The following is a 12,275-nucleotide window of genomic DNA, read 5'->3' as shown; positions in this document are numbered from 1 at the left end:
GAGTTACCCCCAAAATACCCATACACACAACCATACACATACATGAATGAACAACATACTATGGGTCCAGTCAACCATCAGGTTTGAATACCCCTGGCACTTAACCATCGGGTTGGAATGCCAACATACCGTAACACATATACAAATAATCAGTATGTACTGGATGCACAATTTTTCAGACTGGATTACCCCTGGGCCGACAGTGTGAGTCTGGATTGCCTTTCGGGCCCACAGCTCACATCTGGATTGCCATCATGCCCACAATATGAGTCTCCCTGAACTCGTATCTGGAATCCTCCCGAGCCCACAATACGAGTCTGCCTTAGCTCGTATCTGGAATGCTCTCGGGTTTGTTGGTTACCGCACGGAGCAGTTTCACCTCAACCCATCCGACATAATATGTCGACATATAACACAACTAATACGCATACATATAATCACATTATACTACAGGTAGTCCTATAGATCTACCTAACTGGCATAACAACTAGCATGCAGACAGTCAGACCAACTATAGGTCGCTAAGCATAATTACATCGGATCTACCAGGATACCGATCTAACAGATCATACTAGCATATCACCATCCTATCTACGAGGATGCCAAGCTAACATATCACAATAGTAACTATCTCAAATAACAAATCAAAAGGCCGACCTTGGTGCCTTAAACCCTTGACTATAGTGAGGATAACTCACCTTGCAATGCTGGATGGAACCACGAAATCATGCTTCTGAAACACCGCCCCAAACTCCAACACCTATAACCATCAATGATCCAATTCATCAATATCCGCTTACCCATTACTCTCAAAAGTCAAACTGGTTAACCCTTGGTTCGAGGTCAAAGTCAACTGTCAAGGTCAACAGTCGATGTTGACCTCAACTCATCGAGTACCCTCAGCTACTCGCCGAGTTCCTTGCATAACTTTCCAACTCACAGAGTCACCATGCCATTCGTCGAGTCCAAGGCAATCTTCATCAGACTCGTCGAGTTGTTCATCCAACCCGTCGAGTTCATGACCATCTTCATATGACTCGCCGAGTCTACCATGCGACTCGCCGAGTCCCTTCAGTCCTTCATCCATACAGATGCTTATTAGGCCATGCCAAGGCTCCATACTACAGATCCAATCTCCCAAGGCATGCTTATCACGTAAAGTTTCAAACTTTACCTGCATGCAAGGCTCTAATGACTCAAAACGCCAAAACCAAGCTTGAAATGGGGTTTTACACTTAAGGAGGGGTTCATGCTTGCAACTCAACAGGTTCACACGCATTCATCAATTTAGGGAAACATTAACCGACTCGCCGAGTTGTTCATCCAACTCGTCGAGTCTATGGAAATCTTCATCAAACTTGCCGAGTTGTTCATCCAACTCGTCGAGTTCAATGCCTATCTTCATATGACTCGCCGAGTCGACTATGCGACTCGCCGAGTCCCTCCAGCCCTTTAACCATGCAGACACTTTTCAAGCCATGCCAAGGCCCCAAATTGCAGATCCAACTTCCTTAGGCATGCTTATCACGTAAAGTTGCAAACTTTACGTTCATGCAAGGCTTTAAGACCCTAAAATGGCACAACTAAGCTTGCAATGAAGTCACATCCTTTAGAAAAGGCTCATACTGGACAAGGTTGATGGCTTTATGAATCTAGAAGCCAAGGGGAGTCCAGATCTGAAGTTACAACTTCAGATCTTGGCTTAAACACAAGAACCCTTTCCTAAACTCATGCACAAAAGGGTTTAGGAGAAAATGAGCCAAGGGAAAAACGATCTAATACCTTCAAGAGAGCCCTTTCTGATGCAAAACTTGAAACCCACAAATTCTTGCTTCAACTAGCTTGCTTCCCAAGTGATTCCTTCACCAAAACTCCCCTCCAAGCTTAAACCTCCAAAGAATACACAAAAACTCAAGTTAGGGCCTTTCTGGACTCTGTAGAGAGGCCAAGGGAGGCTTGTGCTTCTTTAATTAGGGTGTAAAACCCTGGGATTTAGGGTTTCATCTGCCAGCTCCTACTCGTCGAGTCCCTTCTTGGACTCGGCGAGTAGGCCACTAAAACACGTGGATCAACCTGCTGCTACTCGACGAGTAGGGCAACCAACTCGTCGAGTAGCCCTTGGAAATAAAAGAATTCTTATTTAAATCAATACTTGAGAATCGGGGCGTTACATTATGCATGTTTGTGTTGTTTATTTTATGCATTATTTTGTGTGGTTGATAAAATTAGTTTTTCACATGCTAAAATGATTTTGGACAAAATAAACATCACATGAAGTGTGAGGTTTCAAAATTAGACATAAGATGTAACAAGTTATTAATTTTAAAATAAAACCCGTTTTTATAAAATTGTTAATAACAGCAAATCTTGAAATACTCCATTATAAGTTTTAAAATGATGATTTTTGTAATGTATACAAACTCCAAATATATAAGTAATAAAATGAAGTTTTATTAAAGATATAAAAGGTTCAAATGAATTATTCAAACTTAATACCGGTTATTAAAAATGAATTGCGTCAAATTATATAAAAACTAGCTTTTTATATAGAACATTTAAAAGTGATTTTCTTTTGAATATTGATACCATGGTTTATTATATGCATGTAATAACCATGATATTATATGTTTTTAAACTGGAATTATAAAACATAAATAAAGACCTTTATTTTACAAACCTCAAATCTATGCAATCCTTTTGAAAAACACCTGCACGTATCTTGTATGCACTAGTGGGATAAAAGATACCTAACCGCTTAGTTTTTTCTTTTGATGGTCAGGGTGTCTTCGAGATTTCTATAACCAAGTTATAAGTCGATTACACAAGTTTTTCAAATTGGATGATATGATCGGAAATCTTTTGGGATAAAGGATACCTAAGCAAGAGAGTTCCGAGGTATAGATGGGATCAAACATGTCTAAGTAAATTTGTTATTAGCGATCCCATAAATCTAGGAATTATATAGTGAGATATAATTGATAATCGATATCTACCGAGTTGAATTCAAATGGATGGGATAAATGATACCTAACCATTTATTTGTTTTGCGACTTGGATCCTAGACTTTGATAATTAATGCTTTTGGAAACTAAAAGGGTATTGATTATTGAAGATTAAATATTGAAAATACTAAATCAATTTTGTTAAAAATTTTGTAGTTAAGTGATCCATTCTCATTATCATGTATTGTCATTTTTCTTTAGTTCCTTAATGAAATAATAACATTCAATAGATACAACTTCAATGAATGAGTTCATTTCTTAAGAGACAATCTCGTAAGAGATATGAAATTGTATACACTTAAAGGTTCTAGTCCTAAACTATTTACTTTGAGCAATTAAACTTGAACATGATACTTAGTAAAGGCATCACTGTGATTCTTAAGATGTTTCTAACATCAAGCTAGGAATAGTTATTCATGACTTCTAGGAAGTATTGGATAATTTAAACATGTATATCTGATGATATAATAGGTCAAGCAATATTCCAATAAATACAATGTATTTTATTTAAAACTAGTTTAAACACTGGAATAATGCAAGGTTAAAAGAATCACCTTGTGTGATCCCGGAGGCCCATGATTTATGGACTGAACACCTTTAAGCCCAAGAAATCTACTAACGCCCACATAAATAGATCTTGTTTCTTTTGTGAAGAAACTAGACACTGGAAGAGGATTTATTCCTCTTATTTTGAATGAAAGTCTAGAAGATACCAGTACTTCTTGTATCTACTAGATAGAACTCATACTTTTCATATAACACTTAGGTACTTAGTACTTAAATGTTAATCTAATATTTGTAGATGGCTTGCAAATATTTATTGAAGAGTAACCAAGCTGAGCACAATCAATTTGGACTACACTCTAGAAGTTTAGTTTATTATTTATGTTTAGAACATAAATTACTTGTAATAAAAAACATTTCATAAATAAAGTACTTAAATGTTAAGATACTAGTACTTCTTGTATCTACTAGATATAACTCATACTTTTCGTATACATATATTGACAATATCTTGAAAGGGATCAAGACACAATATTCTTTTGGAGAATTCTTGGCATTATCATATGGCACCATTTTGAGCTAGCCTCAAAATTAAATAGCTCATAGGCTTGAACTAAATTAAATGATTTATATTCTATTTGCTTGGAAAATGAATTCATCATTTACACCATATTATGCATAGGACATGGTATTTGATCATGCCGTAAGCATGTCATACAATATTAATTGAATACATGGTTAAGTCACTGGATGACTAAGAGAGAGCATTCTAAGAGTAATTTAGAAGAACTAAGAGAATGTGCATGAGACAATTAGTTTAGAAAGGATATTTATGGAAAGAGCTACATAAGATGTTAATTTCTAAATAGATATATATAATTATGAATTATAATTGGATTTTTTACTTCATTATGGAATGAAAAGTAAGTTTTATTGGAATGAGGTCCAAGCAAAACATAATGACATAATCTAATACAAAATAAGAATACACTACTTTAGAAGTTGAATTCAAATATGATTGGATGAATGGAATTAGTGAAAAACTATGTTGATTTCTGCCATTCGAGGATCACATAGAAATCTTTATGACTTCGAGAGTATACTTAATCAAGCTAAGAGACTCTATGTCACGAAAGAACACAAGTTATATTCTCTAAGATATTTAACTATACTTAGAGTAAAGTTAAGTATAGAGATGATATTATTCACAAAATTCACAGAAATTAAATTTGACAGACCCATTAATAAAATCATTCTTTTGAGCTAAGTATGAATGGTCGAACTTCACCTATAACACTTTATTATTCTAGAAATGGATTTTTGATTTGGATTTAGTAATCGGATATTGGAACATTATAACATAACTATTAGATAATGTTGTGATACATTGGGATATAGTCATCACATTAATAATTGTTGTGTTTTATATTAACATGTTTAATCCATGAATAATGTTATTATTCTAAAGGTTCATAATCGGTTATAATTGTGGGAGCAATTATGAAGTAAGACTAATATGAATTGGATTGGTTGACTCTCACTAGATGAAAGTAGGCAAGTGGTTGTAACCAAGTTTCATATGTACTTGTCAGAGAACTAGTATTGAACTGACCCGCATCAAGATCATCTCATGGATCACTATCATGAATGATACTTGATTAAAAGGTACTATCTTTGTATCCTTAACACATGAGATATATAGTGGGACTTAAGGGTAGGGAGTACTATGATTTGATAATGGTTAAATGTTGTTCCTTAACCAGGCAGTTATAAAAGCCATTTTCGGGTATGGTGTGAACTATATAAAAGGCTTATGTAGTCAAGATGGCACAAACAGTCGTATAGTCTTAGGGACAATATTGAAATGTTGCTAGACGTTCACCACCATCTATATCAGTCTAATATGAGTCTTGCGCAAGTGGGAGATTGAAAGATCTAGTATGCTCAAGAGTCATATTAAAGTGATGTTGCTACATAACATATGACACTAATGGGTCACACTAACAACTTGATACAATTGATTATTTATTAGAAATTGATTTTAATAAATATTCAATAAAACTCTTATATTTAAATTGGAAATTATTTATTTCATATATCATATGGTATGATTTATAAGTTATGCACAAACTTTTGGACTAGTTGAATCCTTTTGTCCTTTTCCTAAAAGAGAAGGTTTATATTTTATAAAAGAGTTACAAAAGTTTGATTTTCTTTCTTCTTCTTTATGCAATTTCCAAGATATGCATAAAAAGAAGAAGTGTATGACTTGTATAATCATGCTTTAAAGGCATGGGAGACATGCTTATGACAATGGGGACAAGTTTGCTTACAGTGCTAAAGACTAATGGTTAATACCTTCACTTTTTGCATATAAATATGAGGCTAGCATTCTTGAAAGAGTGCTCATTCCTTCTTCTCTTCTCCATGTCCGAAAGTTCTTTCTCTCCCATTCTCTCTAGTTTTGGTTAGAAAACTTGAAGAATACTTGCATCTTCATGTCTTCTTTAAGTTCATATTGGTTATGAACTTAAAGCTTGATGGTTTAAGAGTTTTGGACTAGCATCTACATCAAGTTGAGTCTTTGTTGGTGTCTCAAAGGTTCCACATTCTTCATGAACTTCCAAGCCTCCCAAGAGTACCCAAAGAACTACAAATGTTGTTATTTCTTCACCCTTTCTTTGGTTGGTGTTTAAATCTTTCTATAACTTGCAAGAAGATCATTGGTGGATATAAAATGGTTATGTTATTTCAAAAATTAAAGTCTTCCGTTGCCATATTTTTCTAGTTTATGAAACTATTTTTCAACTAAAACCCAACAAAAACAATTAAAGAACATAAAATTAAATAGAGAGAATTGGAACAGACTCCCATGGGGTAGTAGTGGCGAGATCGAATGGGGCTGCTAAAAGTTGCTCCGAAAATTTGCTGGAAGACTGGAAACCGGAACTGCTGTTTCTAAATGTGTTGGAAAATAAAATCAAGAATGCCTACTTCTAAAATGTGGTGCAAAAGATTGCAAACTAATGCAATGTATAGTAACCATGACATGGGAAAGTGTCGACCATGTCGTGTCGTCGAGTGAGGAAAAATTCATATCGCAAATAATAGCATGGCCCCGACGTGGTAAGTGTTGGACACGTCGTGGTATCTAGAATGATAGCCTCCTCTAGCGATGAAAAATTCCCCCACGACATAGGAAAGTGTCAACCATGTCGTGGCAGCCAGGATGATGCTTCTGCTTTGCGTCAAAATAAAACTCCATGGCATGGGAACAGCTCATCCATGTCATAAGAATCAATATATTGTAAGAAATGCCACTCTTTGAAAATAATAATTTCTCACGAAATCGACGCGCACCCCACACTTATTGAAAGTCGTGACTCTCAATTGTCAACTTCAAATTCTCATACGACTTTTTCTCTCGTGACAAATCAGTATTTGACCCCATTTGTTGAAATTTCTGAAAGCATCTGAAGAGCAATTTTTTTGCAAAGATCTGAATCATCAAGAGCATCAATATGGAAAACAAAATTTAAACAAACTAAAAATAAAAATAAAAACTCACTTAAATAACTAAAAGAAAATAGCAAACCAAAATAGCTAAAGAGGATATCACGATCACTCATCTTTGTCGAAATCAAGCTACAATTGTTGATTAAATCCATTACATGCAAGAGGTGGTTTGTGAAAGCAAAAACTTTTGGGACCTGTTACACTATTTCCTTTATTTTCTTTGCACCATTAACTAAAATGTAAAACAAGAGTTGACCCAACTAGTCAAGAGTAGCAAGAGTTCGGTCTTCCACTTAAGATACGCCTTGTTATACTACGCCTCGAAGATTAAGTTGGACAAATAACCAAAGTAGTAGACTAAACAAGTCAAGAATTCCCTAATCGCTTGCAATCTCGAAACCCATGCAAAAAGTAAAACCAAGCAATACGTATGATCATAAATTCTTGCAAATAACAACAAAAAAATTCTCGACAAGTAACATGATATCTACGAAAATAAAAAATTAAAATAAAACAAAACTAAAAAATTAAAAACAAATAACGAATAATCAAACAAACTAAATTAACTGAAAACTGTTCCCCAACAACGGCGCTAAAACTTGATTTGAATATTTAATGCACTAGTTTTTTTATTTATAATTCCTAGTTTATCATATCTAAACCACATTTTACAGGTAGTGAACCTGATCGAGTATAGTATAGCTTTGATAAACAAGGGTGACAACACAAGGGGAATGGTAGTGAATTAATTTAGAATGTTTGATTATAGGTTACACAAAACACACGAAAGCAGTAAAGAAAGATTTTATGGAATCACATCTCCAACAATAAATATCGATAAACTAACTAAAGAAAAATATCAATAGGTACTTTGGTTTAGACAAACTACATCTTAAAATCATAGATAATTGCACACACAAATTTATTTATTCATTTTCACCTATTTCTAAAATAATTAGGTTCATGTTCACTATTACTAATCCTTTAGCAAACAAGTCAATTCAAAAAGTGATCAGTTGATTAAACTAACATGTTTCCTAGTGTTCAGTTCGTATCAAGCAAGACTTGTAATATTAGTTAACTAAATTGGATGATTCAATTAAATCATATGTGGTTGGTCATCACACATGCTCACACATTAACTTACTTATTCTCTAGTTAACCCACGGTTATGTTCACAACACTAGGCTTACAATCTTGATGGTCATCAAAATCATAAGAGGCAAGCAATCAAGCAGATGTTCATACAAGTCAATATACTTAGTAATTAACAGAAAATAATTATCATTAACACATAAGGATCTTTTAACAAACTTACAAGATAAATTAAACATGAATAAAACAATCCATATAACAATTAATCCACAAAATCAAGGTTTCATCTAATCATAAACACAAAGCAAAGGGTTTTGACACCCAAATCAGAAAGTAATTGCATATAGAATCAATTTTTCAATGTTAATCTTGGTTAGAACAACTAACCACATGATTACCGGCATGAATCAACTCTCCAATCCTTCAGATCTTCGCTCCTGTCAGCTTAACGGCCTTCCGGCCGCCTTCTAGACACTCAAAACAGCTTCTAGGAGGGTTATAATCGCATGAATCAATCTAGGGTGTAAGATCTCTCCTTAGGGATAATTTTTGGCTCTATTTATAGTTTTTAGCATCAAATCGATGATTTTGGACACCAACTCGGCGATTTCTTCATTAGAGAAACGTATTCCCCAAGTCAGCGTCAAGAATCGTGAAGCTTCTGATAAACTCGTCAGGTCGGAGGACCCAATGCGACGAGTTCGTGTGGAATAAACATTTTATCGAAACACGAAAGTCGTTCAAAATTGTGTCTAGTTTTCAGAACATTTTGAATCTCATCAATCAGAGTTACGAGTCATGATATATGGTCAAAACACTGCCAAGGAGTCAAGCTGTCCAGCAACACCCTTTTTGCGTCTTTTTAGCTCCTTTCTCCTCCTTTTGCATTGCAACTCCCATTTTAACTGTAATTTAACATTTCAAGGTGTATTAAGTATCTTTTAGTTCCAAATATAATAAAAACATAGTATAAAATAATAAGAAAACATCATAAATACTTGCATAAAATAGATGTTATCAACTTCCAACTCAAATTGTATGCATTTTGACAACTAGATGGCTTGTTGTGGTAGTTTTGAAATTCTCCCAAAGCATTTACATGTTCCACATCTTCTTGGAGAATGGGACACATATCCATAGGATGTCCCATTATTGCACATATACCACAAAACATGACACATGGAATACTCCCATAGCTAGCTTTCAAAAAACTGATGTAAATCTACTAGCTTTTACTCTAAACTCGGTGTCACCACTTCATTAACGTTTTGATGCCCCCCCCCCCCCTTCATATTTTGGCAGGGACCAAAGTGTTGGGAGTTTGCAGCTATGGTGCTGAAAAGTAGTCTTTTTGTTTAGGATTTTTTCTAAAGACATCTACCACTTGAATCTGAAGGAATTTAGGTAAAAGAAATAAACTTAAAACCCTTAATTTTGCATGCAAACTAAATAGGATCTGTGTTTTCTCTATTGAACCTATAAATAAGAACATTAAATAAGAAACCCTAAGAACCCTAGGTAATGTTCAAAAAACACAGATTAGGGTTTAGGATTACATACCTAATTGTTATTATAGCAAATAACAATGATTCCTTCTTGTATATCACTTGGAAGCAAGCACCACAAGTGTCATGCCTCTAATGGTTCACACCCAACCTAGCAAGAGAATTACTTAAGTGATAGGAGAGGGGAGAGAACAATTTCATCCAAGCCTTAGGGAAGAGAGGAGTAGACGAAATATGGGGCTAGGGATGGCTTTATATAGTTGAGGAATCTTGGGGCCAAAGCTAGGGTTTAAGGGATAAGCCCAAGATTGATTTACTTGGTGACTAAGCATCCCAATCTCCTTATCTAAGGAGCCTTAGATGAAATATTCTAGGCTTACCCTAGAGGATTTTCATCTACCTCATCCCATGAGGTTCTATATCCTTCCTTCTTCAACTTTTAATAAATAACCAAATAGTCCCTATACTTTTAATTAATCCAATTAATCCTAAAATTAATTTTAATTAATTGTGATTAATTATTAACTAAATAATATCTTTTCTAATTAGTATATTATATCATAATATATTCATAAACTTCTTATTTCAATTTATTAATAAAATAACAAATTAACCTCTCTCTAAAAGTCATCATGTCCAATTGCTAGGTTTGAAGGCAACTTAAAAGGATGGTGCTACTATCAATTCAAGTATATACCAGTTATAGTTATGGGCTTAGACAACTAATCCAACAGAATCATCAACAAGTATGCTATCCATTGGCAAAAAAACCCTCATAAAAATGTCGGATGAAGAGTTGTTCCGGTATTCAGTGTTGGGGGCAACTCAAACATAAGTTATTGAACCTCTCCCAATAATCATGGAATATTTTCTTTTAACCTTGGAGGATTCAACAAACTCACTTCTAAGACTTGAGACTCTAGAAGTGGGATAACACTTATCAAGGAAAGTTCTTGCCATGTCGGTCCAAGAATTTATCGACCCGAGTGGAAGGTAAAATAACTAATCCTTTGCTCTATCGACCAATGAAAAGGGGAATGCCTTTAACATGATTTGGTAATCCGTTGACCCTTGTGTCTTCATACTTCGTAAAATGATATGGAAGGTTTTAAGTGCTTATTAGGGTCTTCAATCTCAACTCCATGAAAATTTGGAAGGTGATGAACTAAGCTTGACTTCAATTCTAAGCGTCCTTCCAAAATGGGATAATTGATACCGGTTGGAGTTTGAGTGACATCGATCCCCATCATTTGTATCAAGGTTCTCTCGGGGGCTCCATATCCCATGTATATTGGATTTTTTTATGATGGGAGGATTGGATGGTATGTAGGTATTGTTTGAGAATGGATCGATGGGTGGTGTTTCGAGAATTTATTGGCGAGGATCGAGACTAGATTCAGGTTCCAATTCGGTTTTGATGTCACTAAAGGAAGTGGTTTCAACCTCCAGAGCCATGTTAGTGTGAGAAGTTTGACCATGTTATATTTCTTTTCTTTCGCCAAAAACCTTGCTTGTTTTTCACTTTCTATGTTGTAGATTAAAGTACATGTATAGTAAGATCTAGTCATAGAGAATCACTTGATTAAATTTAAACCAATCCCCGTCAACGGCGCCAAACTTTGGTTGTTGTCGAGGCCAATAAAATAAATACGCTTCATATTGCACATAAAACAATGTAAAATGGTAAAGGGATCGTATCCACGGAGATTGATTTAATTTGTTGCTCTATGAAAATCGTGTAATACAAACACTTGTGAAACTAAAATAAAAATAAAAATAGGAGGTTTTAATCTTTTGGGTTGTTTAAAGAAACTAAAATTAAACTAAGATTTAGAAAACACAATTCAACAAAAACAAGGTTTGGTGTAAATCAATGAGGGAAAGGTGGTTGACTTAAGGTTTCCTCACTTGAACATTTGGTAAATACATCATTAGAACCCAAGGTGCAATACTTGTTATCAATCTCCAATTTTACTATAGTAATCCAAGAAGCTTGAGATTACCTAGATTTTTATTAGTCATTAAAATAGCTAGAGAAGCTTATAACATTTTTTTTCTTAGTTAAAGTCAAAATTTCCATTAAGCATGTGGTTAGTGAAAGTTAACTAGCAATAAAAACAAAAAAGTCAGCAAATCCAAGAGGAGTCAAATGCTTTCACTACCATGTTGGACAAAATGCTTTTATGGTTGTATGAAGTGTAGACTAACACAAGAACCACTTGTTGTTTGCTAATTTGAAGATCCATTACTTAATCAAGAAATTATCCAACTAATCATTACATATACATCTAAACTCATGAACAAAGACATATAAGTAGAAACAAGATGTTAAGATAGAAAACACTTTCATAAATATAAAAGAATAAGTTCATGAAGTTCTTCAATATCAACAAAAAATTCAAGTATTTCAACTAAGTCAGCCAAGATTAACTTAGCCTAACATTGTAAGTTTAAACAAAATGAAAAGAGTTTAGAAATACCAAACATTCACCAAAGAATCTAGATGAAAATATGATACGTTTTCAAGTTCTTCCCAACTTCAAAAGCTCTAAAAGTCTAGAGAAAAATCCTGAAAATTTGATCTAAGAATACCCCAAAAGTTCCTACCAAACTACCCTCAAATAGCAACTAAATATGAAAATCCAAAATTGCC

Source organism: Lactuca sativa, chromosome 4 (genome assembly GCF_002870075.4).
Source record: "Lactuca sativa cultivar Salinas chromosome 4, Lsat_Salinas_v11, whole genome shotgun sequence".
Lineage (NCBI taxonomy): Eukaryota > Viridiplantae > Streptophyta > Magnoliopsida > Asterales > Asteraceae > Lactuca > Lactuca sativa.
Note: the sequence above shows the minus strand (reverse complement) of the source record.